The sequence below is a fragment of the Aptenodytes patagonicus genome, chromosome W (genome assembly GCF_965638725.1).
Source record: "Aptenodytes patagonicus chromosome W, bAptPat1.pri.cur, whole genome shotgun sequence".
Taxonomy (NCBI): Eukaryota; Metazoa; Chordata; class Aves; order Sphenisciformes; family Spheniscidae; genus Aptenodytes; species Aptenodytes patagonicus.
This window is the reverse complement of record NC_134981.1, coordinates 5,673,210-5,689,132: the sequence shown is the minus strand read 5'-3', so window position 1 is coordinate 5,689,132 and position 15,923 is coordinate 5,673,210. Positions and strand designations below refer to the sequence as shown.

Sequence of the window (15,923 nt, the reverse complement as noted above, 5' to 3'; positions counted from 1 at the left end):
TTTTTTAAACTCCTCGCCGGGAAAAGCAAAACCGAAAACGCTTCCCCCCTCACCCCCCTTCAAAAGGCCCCCAAACAACCAACAACAACAAACAGAAAGCAAAAAAAGCCCCCCTCCAAAAAAAAAAAAAAAGAAGGAAAAGAAAAGGAAAAGCGAGAGAGACAGAGAGACAGAGACAAGCTCCATCGATTTCAAATCCAGGATTTTATCCAGTGCATTGATTTTTTCTTTTTTTTTTTTTTTCCCCTCTCCCCGGTTTTTTTTTTCCCCTCCTCCCCCCCCCCCTTTCTTTCACCCCCCCCCCCCTTCCTCCTTCTCCTCCTTCCCACCCCCCTTTTCCTTTTCATTTTATTTTGGATCCTGCTAAAATTAGCCGGGACTGCTCTGGGTGTTGCGTGTTAATTTGATTTACTCCGGGATTCCGGCTTCCAAGACGCCATTTTCCCCCCTTCTCGCTCTATCTCGCTCTATTTATCTATCTATCATTTATCTATCGAGCTATCTATCCGTCTGTCTGTCTGTCCGTCCATCTCCCTCTCCCCGGGTGCCTTCTCTCCTCCCCCCCCGCCCTCCTCCCTCTCCGCTCTGCGTGTGCTGCGCGGCCGTGCGCTCCCCTAATCTGACAGATGAACACCGCCATGGGTTTGCCGCAACACAAGCAAAAGCACCTTTGGGGGCTGTGGCGAGGGATTGAAACCGGGATCTAAAAGAGAAGAGACAAGAAGGGGGGAATCCGAGGGAGGAGGAGGAGGAGGAGGAGGAGGAGGAGGAAGAAAGAAGAAGAAGAGGAAGCTGCTAAGAAGCCCCCGCTGCCGTTTTGGGGATATGGGTTAGTAAAAAAAAAAAAAAAAAAAAAAAAAAAGCGACAAAAAACCCGAGCCATCGAGGAAAGGTCTGTCTTGGTGATCCGGATTGCGGGAGGGTCTTACCCCTCTCTCTTTTCCCTCCCCCCCCCCTTTTTCCCTTTGCATGCAAAAGTTAATGTCGTCTCCTTTTTTTTCGTGTTGTGACTTTGCAATGGCGCGGAAAGGGCTTTATTTATTTTTTTTGAGGGGGGAATATTTCTCCGCTGTGCAATGCATGCGAGTCCTCCTCTCCCCCTCCGACCCCTTCCCTCCCCGTGCTTTGTGGCTGGGGGGGGTGTGTGTATGTGTGTGGTTGGGGGGGTAAGACCGTGCAGCTGGGAAGGGGTTGCAATTTTTTTAGGAGTTTGCATAATGTATTTACCCCCCCCTTATACCCCTCCACCCCCCCCCCCCTTTGGTAGCCTGTATGTGTTTCCCCGACGGTGCCGGGGGTAGGTGGCAGCTATGTGTGTGCGTGTGGAAAGGAGAAGGGGGAGACACCACCCCCCCCACCCTCCCCCCCCCGTTTCGTAAATTGCAGGTTAAGTGGAGCTAGAGAGCAACATTGTAACCTTATGGGGATGTGTGTGTGTGTGTGTGAGTGTGTGTGAGTGTGTGAGTGTGTGTGTGAGTGTGTGTGCGTGGGCGCGGGGGTCCGCGGCGGTACCGGGCGCGGAATGGGGGGGGGGGGGGGGAACGGGGCGGGGGGGGGAGCGCCGCTGCCCCGGGGCGGCCGCCGCGGCCCCGCGCTTGTTTTGACATTGAAAAGGACACGCAGCCCCGAAAAGCGGCTATTTGCAGGAGGAAAGGAGTGTGGGGGGGTGGGGGGTGGAGAAGGGGGGGGGAGTAATTGGCAATGCGGGACCCCCCCGCTCCCCCCCCTGCTCGGCGGCGAAGTGAGGCGCGTTAATAATGGTTATTAATAAGCCGGTGATTGCCGCCCCCGGGACCCCGGTGGCCCCTCTCCCCACCCCCGGGTGGAAGCGGAGTTCAGCTTTGGTTGGTTTGAATATCGCCGATATTATCGGGGGGGGGGGGGGGGGGGGTAGAGGGGGGGGGTGGCTGTTTGTATTGCGGGGGGCAAAACGCAGCCTGCAGCCGCGGGCGGCTATTGTCAACTCCAGCCCTGGCGCAAGGCTCCCTGCCCACCTCCGTGCACACGCACTCACGCTCACACACACGCTCACACACGCACACACACACTCCCCCCACCCACCCACCCCCTTCCTCGCCGGGTCTCCCCGGCGGGCAGTGGGAGATCAGGTCCCTCCGGCGAAGCGGGGGCCCCCTCCCGCCTTTCCTTCCCGGTGTGAGAGTGTGTGTGTGTGTGTGTGTGTGTGAGCGTGCGTGAGTGTGTGTGTGTGTGTGCGCGCATCACACCGGGCACCGGCGGTCCCCTGCGCTGCCTGCCCCTGCCTGTGTGTATTTATGTGTCTAAAAAGGCAGTTGAGAGAAGGATTTCCGATTCGTTTCCGCTTCAAATAAACGGCACTGATAATCTCGGGCCTGACGCCTGATGCTAAAAGGGCATTTCGCCGCCGGGAGCCGGACCCGGGGAGCGGCCGCCTGCGGGGGTGGAGACCCGGCCCGGCCACCCCCCCCCCGGCGGGCAGGTCCCCCGGCCCCGGGAGGGTTTGCAAGGGGAGGTGCAGGGGGCTTCCCCGCGGGGGAGGAGGATGTGCATGGCGGGGGGGGGGGGGGGGACGACACGGACGTGGGCAGGCTGCTGGGGGCGGGGGGGGGGGGGCCGCTGCCCACCCGTCCCGGTGCCGTGGGGCGGGGGTGCCCCCTCCCCGGGCCGGGGGTGCGGGCCGGCGGCCGCCGCGAGCAGGGCGAGCCGAGCTGGGCACTGGGAGGAGTCCGCCGCAAGCAAATGCGGCCGGCGGGGAGGGAGGTGGGGGGGGTGGGGGGGGTGCAGGGGGTGCAGGGGGGAGCCGGGCAGGGTTTCTCCCCCCCCGCGAGCGGAGGTGTTTCATTAGCCGCCGGGCCGCGGTGGTCCTGCCGGGGCCGGGCCGGGCCGGGCCGGGCCGGGCCGGGCCGGGGGGGGGGGCACCCACCGCGTTGCCTTATATGTCCATCTGTCAAACCGCAGAGGATGTGCGAGGCGAGCAAAGCGCTGAGCCTGCTAGTCCTCTGCTGTCAGGGAAAGTAATTTGATCCTTTTCGTATTGACAGGAGGATTTCAGGGGTAAAGGACTGCTGGCAAATCCAATCCCGTGTTGAATATTATGGACCCAAATGGGAACAATTATTGATCCGACAGCCCCTGCAGCCAGGACTAACTTGGTGCAGGCTACAGTAATGATATAATCGGCCGTCTAACGTTAGGCAGCGATAGCACGAACCTGAGGAAACAAGTGTCTAGGACCTTTTATCGTAGACAGGAGAAAAAATGCCTATCGGGGAAAATGCGCAAGCGGCTGCTTCACGCACACCTTCCTGCGCTTCCTCGGCCTTCGCCGAGATTGCTCCCCTCAGTCTGAACCTACTTCCACTCAAAGGAGAAACTTTTTTTTATCTCCATTTGTTTTTTAGCTGAAAGGAGAAAAACCCCTCCAAACAATGTAGTTGTACTTTAATCTCTGCTTTTAGCTCCGAAGGGTTATGTAAAAGTGGGGGGGGGGGGGAGCAGAAACACTCAGTGAATGGAGACTTCTCTTCCATCTCTTATTGGCTTCGTGTTTTTTTTTAACTTCTCAGACTCAAAGTTTTAATTGAAACCAGAAATCTATTGAGAAGTAACTGAGCCAAGAAAGCCTCTGTTTTCTCTGCAAGTAGGGATGGGGAATAAATAATTTTTTGCTGATGTTATTTCAAGTTGTTTGAGCTCTTTGGTTCCTGCCAAAGAGCCCAGCATAGATTATTAACACATTATCATTTTAGGAGGATGCACTCTCTGAAATGTAATAAAATGGTGTGTTAGGTTTGTGCAGAGCCATAAACTATGCTAGTTGTTGGCAAACAAAAGAAACAGTGGCCATGATTTATTATTAATAATAATCATAACTGAGCTATTTAGCTTGAGTCGATATTTACTGGGTTTCTCTACTGAGGTTCCTCAGTATCATTTCCAATAATGTACTTTGATTAAGTTGGGAACTGTTCTTTTTTAATAACTGCTGTTGCCACGTGGTTAATTAACTCAAGGGGTTAAATGCTTCAGAAGGTCCAACCATCATTTTTTGGCTTCGGATGCTGCTTAATCTCCTCTTCCAGTCTGTTTTGACCCATCCTTTGAGCTCCTTTTCCCCAGCACACACATCTCTTAGGTGTAAGTGCCAGCTTACCAACAGGAATCTTGTTTTCCGTTACAAGATTTGGCTAATCCCAGTTTCAGTGACTTTTTTTGCCCTCTCAGTAGGGCTCAATTGCTCACACATAATCTTTCCCTTCTGTTTTCTTTCCCCTTTGGACAACACCCTCCAGGACTGAAAAACTCTTGCCTTGTGCTCGGAGACTTGCAATTACACAGCAATTTTGACTCTTGACCCAACTAGTAGCAAAAAAGGCTATTGTCTAATGAACCACGTAAAAACAGTTCTGGGATCCAACAGATTGCTGTGATGGAAATGAAAGCTCTCCCAGTGAATTGATGACTGATTTGTTTAACCATATGCCTAGGCGGTCTTTCTTGCTCCCCGTTAACTACCCATCTCTGGAGTATCTGTGATCTGTGGGTCTGCGATGATGTTGAAAGGCAGCATTAATAACTGCCAAAATGTGCTCCATGATGCATGGCCCACAGTAGGGCCAACTGAATAGGATTTAAGCCATGTTCAGAGAATTCAGCGTGTCATTTTTGCCTACCATAACATGCAGGCACGCAGGGGTTTTGAGAGTGTTAAGTGCCGCAATTAAGCATGCAGTTGATGATGAGAGAAGGGCATCAAATATGTGAACAAAAAAAAAAAAAAAGAAGGTGATCAGATGAAACCTATGGCAAAGTCTAGCCTCGTTGCTGGGAAGTCCAGGCACTTTTAGAGCAGCAGCGATCCAAGGTTTAGAGCTAGTCCAAAGCCTAGCAAGAAAGGCGGGAGTCTGTGGGAGAACTTTAGCGGAGAAAGTTCCCAGTGTTTTGCTGCAGGGCTTGTGGTTTCTACTGGGACTGGTTTTGCTGCTATTATAGGTTCTGTTCTCGTTACTTTCTCTCTTTCCAACTTGATAAAAAAAAAAAGAGTTTCCTTTCCCATCATTATTGTTGAGGAAATAAAATGACTCATCCTTTTAGGAAATTGTCATCTTGATTAAAGATAGGCTTTAAAATCCCTCAACTCCAGGTTTTAGCCTGCAGGGACTGCCAGATCTGAAAACGATTTCCAAACTTTCGAGGTTGGGACTGCTTTGCTTTCTGATACGGGCACAAAATCAGGTTGCAAGCGCTTGTTAGCACAGTTGCTTCTGAGGTGCACTCAAACCCTTAGAGATGGTTTCTTTCTCCTTCTCCCAATGTGAAGGCTTCACTTGATGTGGCTTCAAAAGTTCATTGTGTCTTTGGACGTCCTTACAGATCTGCTGGACGCTGGGAACAAGTGCAGCTCCCCAACAGGCACCTGGATTCTGCATTCACGTTTAACTGGTCACAGAGAGAGCGAAGCGAGGGGGATAAATAGGTGGGGGCAAAAAAAAAAAGGAAGGCAAAATAATTTCTTAAATTGAATAAAAGCAGTCAGAAAATAATGCAGCTTGCCTTTCAGAGCTGAGGAAATGTGTGAAGGAAGTAGGGGGTGGTAATTTCTGTTTATTAGCTCTTGAGAGGGAGCAGAGTTAGGGGCTATTTTGTCCTTTTGGAGTTGGATTCACTTTGCAGCACAGATTGCCCAAACAGAATGATGAGCTTTTACTGTAAGCTGTGGGGCAGCTGGATATGAAGAGCAATCTTCTGACATTATTTCATTTAGGCATTTGTTGTCTCTTATGAAATTGAAAACGTTGAAGAGTTCTCAGGTTAGTCACCTCTCTCTCTAAAAGGCCAAATAGAAACTCTGGACCTCAAACACCCCGAGGATTGGGAGGATTTGATCCAGGCTTGATTATGATCTTTACAGCTCTAGTTTACTTCCCAGTCTAGCTGGGGATCTTTGCAAGGTCTCAGGCCTCTGTATCTCTACGATCTTTGCCCGGCTGCCTGTCCACCGACCCCATGTGTCATCATGTATGACGATGGCCCTGTTGACTTCAGACGTGAAGGGGAAAGTGATGGGGCTGAAACACGGATGACAAAACAGGAAGGTGGCCAGAGTAGTGCTTTGGGAATACAGTCACCGGTGCTGCTCACAGATCCCAGGGTCAGGTTTACTCTTGCTTACGGGTGGGGACAGTGGTGGGGCTCGTGTACGTGTCCAACCAGCACAGGGGTCTTGCAGGGAAAAAAGGAGTTGTGCAGGTGGTAAGGATGAGCCTGAGTTGTCCTCCCTATGTAGGGCTGGTGAGTCTGATGCACTTCTTTGAAAGCAAGCTCAATGTGCGGAAAAGCCGTGCCGGAGGAGACTAATTTCCATGCAAACGTGAGGTCAGAAGGTGGTGGCAAGGCTCTGACTGGCTCCAGTGAGTGCCAGAGCACAGCATGGCCCAAGGCTCGGCTGTGCAGTATGTGATATACTGGGATGCAAATGCCTGGCAGAGTGGGGTGCTAGGGTTGTGGCTAAATGCCGTTGTGGGGTGACTTAGCTTCTCACTGCCTCTGAAGGAGTGAATTCCTGTTTCTGTGAGGGTTGCTGTGCAGTCCTGGGCAGTTAAGGGCTCTATGAATGTGGCAGCGATGAGAGCAAAGTTTCCTCTACTGTAGTACGGTATCTCCTGTAATAGTGCTTGGGAAAGCTGTTCAGAAGAATGTGCGGTAGGCAAGCATGGGGTAACCCAGGACTCACTTAAATACCTCAAAATTAGAGATGGGTTAAAGATCGGAAGCTTGAGGTTTTACGTTACTTTGAAATTTTTGTTAGCCTTAACCTTTAAAACGGAGAGATATATATGTATACAATGAATCATTCTGTTTCTGTCCCGGTATTTTAGCAGATGGGGAAGTTGGTTTTAAGATGGAAGGGAGAAAATGATGATACTCAAACCAGAGGTCAAGCTGCAAGTCGTTACAGGCATGTCTTTCCTCCATATGAATCCACATATCCTGAATATCCTACTGATGTGATTTCTAAGACTTGGAGACTGGCCTAACTTCCCTGTGTGTTTCCAGACCCAGCGTATTCTGGAGCGATGCTGTGATCCACGCCTACCTCTCCTTGAGTCTTGCTAAATTTTTGGCTTTGGAGAATGCAATGAGGTTTCCACCAATACTCCTCCGAAATCCTATTAGTTTGCTAGACAAGGAAATCCTTCCCGTAGTTTTTTCTTTTCATTTCTTTTTTTTTTTTCTTTTTTTTTTTTCTTTTTCTCTCTAAAGCCTTCCTATGGAGCTCTATAGTGGGGATTCAATAGAATTCTGTACGGGGGAATAATTCTCTACCGAATTCTTCAGTTCTTTTTCAGAAGGGATCAGAGACGTGAAGCTTAACTGGGGGAGTTTAGTAAGTGTTTGAACAGGATTGTATACATGCAAAGTATTATAGCAAGCATCTGGGCAAACTGTTATTATACACATCCATTATTCCTAAGGTTGCAAAACAGTTTAAAATATTAACCCATATATTCACACCCTTGTAACTTCCATAAACCTTCACCTAATGGGCTGAAAAATGTCATGCTTTCTCTTTGCTTGATGGCAATTTTCTTCCTGAAAGGTTGAGTAAATTCTCTCCAGCTGTCAGTTGTTCCTTTTTTTCCCCCCAATTTATTCAGAAAAAGCGAGGGTGGGAGACGAAGAGGAAACACTTTTCCCTTTTAAATTATTGTAACTACATGCTTTTAAACAGGGCAGCAGTCTAACCTGCCGGACTTTGAGCTGATTAATGGATATAAACATAGGGCTTGTTGAAGGCCTCTGTCTTCTTCTGGTGCGTGAGGGGGACCAAAAAATTGAGGTCATGGTTTCTGAAGCCATGACAAATTAAAAGTGTCATTGTAGGCATTCTAAAGTCAATCAAGATCTTTTAGTCTGTTGGCTTAAAGAAAGCAGCACTGTCCCTGCAAATCCTGCTGGATAAGTGTCATAAATGGCATTTGCTATTAGATCCCAGTTCTGTGTCATGGGAGGTAGTCACAGAAACATAGGTCCTGCACCTCCATCCTTTTATCAGAGATGAAGACACATCTGCTCTTAAAACATGTTTCCTTTTAAGTGTGGCTTTCAGGCCAGAACATTTTCTTCAGGCTTAGCTCGGTGAACAGACCTCCCAGGGCCCTTGAGGAAAACCTCCAAAAAAAATAGAGTGAGCAACAATTAAAATAACAATACGCTGCAGCGTGGTTCTAGGTAGGGACTGGGGCCCTATTCAAACCCACATTCATCTCCAGCTGGGGAGCAGCAGTATGGATGCCTTAGTTCAGGGGTTCCTTGACCCATCAGAGCCCACAGACCAAATTTTGCTTGGCTGGGACCTAAGTGAAGGACTCAGGAGACAGAGACCCGTATGTCATCAATGGAGAGAGGGGGCACCCATGACTGACTTGACCTTGGATTGCCCCAAATTCTGACCCCCTCCCAACCTTTAACATCCCTCTGAAGTCAGTGGTGTTACAAGGGAATAACAATCCAAAGTCCTGGTCCTGCTTGAATAGAGATTTGAATCGTGAATCTGGTGCTCCTGATCCTATTTGCCACCTCGGAGAGAGTCCGATGTCTGCAATGCCGCACAAAGAGCACAATGAAGTAGTTCAGCTGGAGAGGCCTTTCGGGCGTGCAGGTACTCAGCAGGCTCTTATCTCCCATCTGACTCAACTTCTCCCAGCACTTCTGTAACCGCTTCCTCTTCAGCCTCATTAAAGGCGAAGCTACTCCTTTCCTTTGCCCATAGCAGCTGTCGGTTATCTTGCCTTTATTCCTGGCCTCAGGTCTTCCCACTGGCACGCTCCCGACTAAAGTTTATGCCTCTTGACGTCGCTGTCCCGGCACCGTGGGCTGCTCTTTATCCTGCGCGCATCCAGCCGCATCCACCTGTGTCCTGCACTGCTTTTGCCTCCTGCTTGTTCTTCTGCAATCCATGAGGTTTTAAGGGTATTGTTTTGCTGACCCAGACACTCTTTCCTCGCTCAAAGCCGAAAGACTGATATATTCTGCAAGGCAAAGCAGTCTCAATGCCTTCCTCTAAATACCCCAAATTATTGCTCTTCTTCTTGCATGCCCTTTATATGCCCTATTTTCCCACAGTCCCCCCTTGATGCTGGGGATGCTTGATACATTATACGGCACCAAGCAAGACACCACTGCTTACTCAGCATGGAAACACACAGTGCAAGCCTGCATGGACAAAATCCAACCTTTCTTATTCCTAGTCTCATTTGAAGCATGCAGAATTGAGTAATATGGGATGTGTTGTTTGTACAGCTTCTAGACTGGGCACAGGATAGATCCTGGACCGAAGCCTTTTTGGTCCTCCTTGTGCCATCACTTACGGCTCTGAGGAATGGATGCCGAGCCAAGACCTGGTGCATTCCCTATCAGATGTGTTGTTTTATTTTCTTTATTTATTTGTTTTTCCTGAAGGGAGGGAAAGCTGGTGTATTTGGCACTTGTGCAAGCGAAAATGAAATAATGGAGGAGGGAAGAAAAAAAAGAAAAGGAGGAAGGAGGAGTCCCGTGGCAGCAACAGTAAATAAAAACAAACCTCTCGTTAATGATTTATATAGAGAAATCATTTTCCACACGTTTCAGGGTGCAGAGGGAAATGTTTGATCAGAGGGAGAAGGACAGATTGTTGCCCTACCACAACGGTGTTAGAAGGAGGCTGCCGTGTCTGATGGCAGCTCTCCAAGAGCAGAGTCGATCTAGGAAAGTTTGGTAACACAGATGATGGAATTGTGCAGGGTTTTGCTTTCTGTGGCTGGTCTCTGTGCCAATAACCTTTCCCTAAATACCCATAAAACTTTCCATTTGTAGCCTGGAGTGGCTGCCGCTACCTCCAGGATGGTGCGCTTGGCAAGAGCTGGCTAGAACGGAGTAAGCATTTGAAGTCCCCTTCTTGTGCATGTTGACACTTTTCCCAAAAAAGTTTTATGGCTGTTGTTAATGAAATAAGTTTTATCCTTGTAGTGGCGCACAATGCTGCACCCAGCAGACTGCTCGGGGTATTCTCTTGGATCGTCTCAGGAGTCACCTTTGATTGTACATCACACCAAAAGTGATGATGCTTGGTCTGGGAGCTCAGCAACCTGGTGTTGACCTGACGTAGGCAAATCTGCTGGCTTGGCTCTTTCTGTCGTAATGAGCTGGAGCACAGTTGGCATCTTATTCTGTTTTCTAGTGTCCCGGAGGCCTAATCTTCACAAGGGTGATGCGTAAAAATGGCACATCAACTCTTGATTTCATTGGGGATCAAACACTAGTCCTTGATTCAGAGATGTAAATCCAGTGAACGGAGCCCGGCTTTATAGCAGTCCTGCAGCAGCGTTTGTCTCGGAGGGCACAAGTGGGATGAGATTGGTCCTTTAGAGACCAGAAGTCAGCGTGAGGAGGCGTTTACAGGTCTGATGACCGTACTCCCTTCCCTGACACCCAGATACAGCTTTAGGTTATGAGTGCGCAGGTTTATAAAATCTTGGCACAGTTCTTAGGCAGGAGCTTGTAAAAGTCCTTGGGCAACATGATGGGCACCTCTCCTCCTACTGCAGATGGGTGCTTTGCTAGGCTGGCTGTTTGCACAGCTGTACCTTGGGCAGTATTGCTCTTATGGGCCTTGTGATTTATGGCTGTGTCAGTTGTTTAATCATTCAGTTGGCCCTCCCCTCAGCGCTGTACGATAGTTAGTTAGTTACATAGAAAGGTGACTATCTGATCTAATTATGGAGTCTCAAACCTAATTATGGAGTCAAATATGATTCCATAATCTACTCTTAATGTCTCTACGTTAAGAAGACAGATACACACGTGTGTAATGTGCACACTTACATGCCTCCATAATTATGGATAAGCTTAGGCTTTCATTTATTTCTGTCTCTTTATCTTGGGAGGGGTGCTTGCAGCCTCATCTGGCTGTGAGAGATCTTTGGGTTATCTTGTCTTTTCCCCTCCAGTGTGGCTTTTCCTGGCTCCCTTCGCAACGCTTGGGCATGCCGAGGCAGAGCCAGTCACACTGGTGGAGGTGCAGAGGGCATTTAGATTCAGGGCAATCCGATGGAAACGAGTGAAGATTATGTTCTGCTGCTGTTCTGGTAACAGCCATTAATCCTTGATCCTTGTTTTCATGTGGATGGACCACACCTGGGAGAGCTTGCATCCCTTCCCTTCAGAGAAAGCCCTCACATAACCCATGCAAAATCAGAGGCAGAGGTGGAAGGACCGGAACGAAAGCAGTGTTGGAGGCAGAGGGACCACACGGAGAGGAACCACCTTTCTTCTGTGTAACCCCCTGTGCAACTAACTCACTCTATTAATAAATCACATGCCTTAGTTAGTTAGTTAGTTATTTTTATAGGTAATCTACAGATTACAGGCATTTACATATCGTCATTCCACTCGCAGTTATTCCTATCAGTTGAGGATCTTGTACTGTATCTATTGTATATTCACATCTATTTTATACGTGCCTATATCCAGGTATATCTTATAGATGGGAATTTTAGCAGCGTGCTTGATGTTGTCATGCAGTAGAGAGACCAGCACTGGAGAGAGACCAAAAAATACATCATAGAAGCACAGAATGTCTGGGGTTGGAAGGACCTCTGGAGATCATCCAGTCCACTACACTGCTCAGGGTAGGGTCACCTAGGGCAGGATGGTCAGGGTTGTGCCCAGCTGGGATTTAGACACCACCAGGCCATCTCCAATTCTTTATTAAGAGAGGATGTTAATTTGTTTTGCTTGAAGGGGAAGTCCTTCTGCCTCGTTTCTGTCCTGATTGACGCAAGGCGGGTGAAAGGGAGAGCGTGTTTCCTATGGGATCTATAGTGTGGACGGAAAATAGCTGTCACAGTCATTTTTCCAGCTCCCTGCCAAAACTAGGTTGTTCTTTCAGGGTATCATGGCCACAGGAAGTAACTAAGGCTGTGGTCCAAAAATGAGATAAATCTAGCTCTAGGGCTCTGAGCAGCAGATTAAATACGCTACTGGGGCATGATACTGATCCAGTATAAACTCATTCTCCTGGTTCAAATTTATTAAAAAAAAAATTGCAGTGGCTTAATTTTATCTCCGCAGACTTTGTATTGCGTCATACTATGTCACTTGTCTGCACCACGCTGGCTTTATGGGCTCACAAGTTTTACCCATCCTCTGGAACTGCCTTTAAGTCGACATGAAGAAAGTCTTAACCCCCATCTTACGTGCTCTGGTCCATTTGATAGACATGTGATCAGATGCCTGCTCCTGATCTGCATCAAACTTGTGCTGCTGGTGATCTGGCAGTGCACAGACCGCGACCACAACCGCGCTTGAAATTCCTAGGTTTTTTGCAAAGCAATAATGATGAAATAGGTTGGAGATTTTTTTCTTATTGTATTCCTAATGTGGGTTAACTGAGTTCAGTGCAGCTTGCTGCATGCCAGGCTGTTGGGTTTTTATGTCCCATGATGGATTCTGAAGTTTCACTGACACTTCTCATAAAAGCCGGTTTCTGACCAAAACTTTCCCTCGGGTGTAATGTGGGTTGTCCATTGGCCTCTGCCCCAGAGGCAGCTGCATTTCAGTGGTGGCATATATAATCGAGGAAGCAACCCGGGAGTCTTTGGAGTGAAAGGTGATATCTCATCATTAAATATTGCTGTATAGTCTCTAGTGCTTTGTGGTGAATGGTTTTAAAAAGATGGAGTGTAAAGAGGCTTCCAGGTTTTCTGATATTTTGCAGGGATTAGGGATTTAACTGTACGTCACATGAGAGAACGCGAGATCAAAAGGCAACATGACAGACGTGGGGTTCGAGAAGGTGTGGGCTCCACTTCACGTTCACTATGACACTCTCAGACTCGTGCCTCAGTTTACCCTCACTTGAACCTGTTCAACAGAATTTTTTTCTTTTTCATCCTAAAGCATTTTGGTCTCTATGGATAAAACGAAAGCGATCTAAGTAGCTACAGGCATGGCTGGGATTAGCGTACTGTGGGATTTGGGCAGCATCTTTTAAAATTGCTCTGAGCTCTCTGCTAGTGCTCCCAGTGCTTGCACAAATCAGAGCAGCAGCACAAACGCTGGGCAGCTGAACCTGGCTTGCTTGCATTTGTCTAATCAGCATTCGCTTGTTACTAATGTGGTTGCTCCTGTACACAGGGCAAAAGCCATGCCAAGTGTTATACCCACTTTCAGTTCATAGAGAATCCCAAATAGGTGGATTTCTTCCCCCCCCCCCCCCCCCCCCGCTGTGGGCTCTCACCTCTGGTTTTGTCCTCAGCAAATTTTCAGTTTAATCACTTTATAGCCCTGGCATCTGAATACTTGCAAGCATGAGTAGTTGCCTGAGGCAGGAGAAGGGATCGTATTCAGAACCCTTAATGGGAGGCATCTAGTATGACCCAAAGGGAGGTCTTGTACTTCAGGCCTTTGCCTCCAGAAGTGTGTTTGAGGTGCCCAGAGGAGCTGATAAGAAACATGTGAGCAGCCGTAGCAAGGCTAAGCACGCAGGCGTTTGATTATTTCTCAGTACTTATCAGAGGAAGCGTGAATCTCTCCCTAATTAAGAGCTAATGCCAACTTCTGTGAAATTTGTTGTCATTCACCTGTGAATTATCCTCCTCAAATTTAACTTGACTGCAGGAAGCCTGCTAGTGGTAACACTTTCCTCCGGGAGCTTAATTTGGATGGTAAAAAGCCTCTGTAGTTGCTTATTGAATGGGACTTGATGCTGGTGAGCCTCAGAGGCTTGGAAGGGCAGTTTGGGTGAGCACTTAAAAGTCTAGACAGCCCCCATCTCTCGGGTGTTTCAAATAGAGCTAGAGGTCTCCTGGAAAATCCGCTTCCTCCCTAGATTTCCAGATCTGCACATTGCCAGCTAAGGCAGAAGAGCTGCTAAAGGAAAAGCGTTGATCGCCGTCCCTTCAGCACTTCTGCTCGCAGACAGTCTGGAGAGGGGAGATGGGGAGGTTTCCAAAAGAGGTTACGCGTTCAGAAGCCTGAAGTGAGGTTTCCTAATTAGTCAAAGCGCAGGTAGCCTGCCCGAACAAGAAAGACGAGTATAATGTCCCTGCACCCAAGTCATTTAACTATTAACCCTGGAGGAGAGTAAGGAGATACCTAAAACAATGACCCAGTTAATTCTGTGCGGTGGCGTTTCAGCACAGGGTTATTTGTTGCTACCTGCGGGTCTGGTGATATCATCATCTGCAGGCTCTCGGCAGAACAGGAGGCCAATATTTTTAAGTGGGATTTTAAGGTGGATTTGGCATGAACTCACCTGACACTGGTGTAATGCAATGACTTTATTCATCTGTTGCTTGTTTCTACTGACCTGGAGGCACATGGCCAAGCAGGGATGAGTGTTTGGACATCATGACCCAGAGCTTGGGTCCAAGACCTGCAACCAGACTTTGGAGCAGAAACCTGGCTTCTTATTCACCCTCCATAAAACATTACCCAATGACTTAAAACCTGAAAGACCCTTCCAAGCTCGGAGCCATGAGTTTTATTTCAACTCCCATACAGCATAGGGTCCCAAGTGGGTTGGTTCATTATGCCAGCGGCTGTGGTCCCTTCCCTGCACCTTTGGTGGCTGCGGACTCATCCTGCTGCCCTGCCTGCTGAGCTAGTTGCTGTCTGCCAGAAGCCTTCTCTTTTTTTACCAGCAGCGAGAGAGGTTAAAAGCCTGTGGGTGGAGGCCAGCACAGAGTGCCCATTGTACATGCGTGCATACCAGAGCAGTAACTCCCTGGAATGCTGCACCGCCGAGCTTTTACCACCTTGTGTTTGTGTTGCAGCCCAGGAGTGTGTGTACATTGCGTCCCTCTCCAAGGAGATTAACAATGTGAAATGGCAGATAAATAGGACGGCCTTTTTTTTTTGATTGGACCGGTTGGAAGAGGAAGGTAACCCAGACTCCCATCACCTCCATAGGCACAAAGGAGAGGCAAGGTGCAAGGTTGATCAATTAGGTGGAGCAGCCTCTTGCAACTGGGTGGCTTTAATGTATTAATTGCGTTAGTAATTAACAACTACCGCATGGTAAACACTTGGGCTCAAAACTATTTAAGGGCATTAACTAACCCACCCTACAATCGGTTTGAAGGAGGTAAGCGTTATCCTTGTTTCACAGGTGGTGAAATAGAGAGACTTGCTGACTGCAGGGTGAGTCAAGGCAGGTGTGCAGGAGACCTTGGGTCTGTTAGTTCTTCAAGATCACCTTAAATGAGACCAGTGGCAGCAGCTCTGGGAAATGAGTCTCCTCCTTATTGCCAGAAGGTGTGCAACTTAAACATAAGTGTTTTTATGGTGTACTTCTATCTACTATGAGCTACAGAAACCACCTCTAAGGCCAGATGGCAGTTCAGGCTCCATGATAGTTCTTTCTTTTTTTTTTTTTTCTTTTTTTTTTCCCTCGGGCTGTCAGCTTGCACTATTTATGGGAGCTTTATTTGAATTTGTGTCTACTGGGACCTGGGTGGAGGTCACCCAATGATTTCATGGAGCTCTAGGGTGCTTAGGACTTTCCATTAGTAGCCATATGTGCCAGGGTCAGACAAGTGACCCATGGCCATGCTCCAGTGGAAATATGGATAGATATATAACTAATAAAAGGTGCTTGTTATTACTTCTTTTTGAATTTTAAGCTTGTGCAAGGTATTTTTGAAAAGCAGAAAGAAGTCAGTGGTACAAGGACATGTGATTTTTCTTGGTGTCCTGTGCTTTAAAGTAGAGAATTCTACACTGATAATGCTGTTATGATTTGGTGATAGGTAGCAAGATCATTTTTGTTTCTCCTTTACGGTTTATTGCTACTAAGAATGACCTGGGAAATCCCTGGCTGTGCTCAGATCTCGCTTGCAGTTGGTCGAGGGGTGGGGTTTGGCAGCATAGCAGAGCTAATCTAGCAGGGAGCTACTGCTGAA

At 48.2% G+C, this 15,923-nt stretch overlaps 1 protein-coding gene across 3 annotated transcripts in view; it reads left to right on the top strand.

Moving 5' to 3' along the window:
- The first annotated feature begins 346 nt into the window (after nt 1-346).
- LOC143172282 (SET-binding protein-like) overlaps nt 347-15,923 on the top strand; it is a 260,552-nt gene continuing 244,975 nt past the window's right edge. For all 3 annotated transcript variants that reach the window (XM_076361525.1, XM_076361523.1, XM_076361522.1), the window contains exon 1: nt 347-829. The gene's annotated coding sequence lies outside the window, so the exon portion shown is untranslated. The remainder of the gene's footprint in view (nt 830-15,923) is intronic.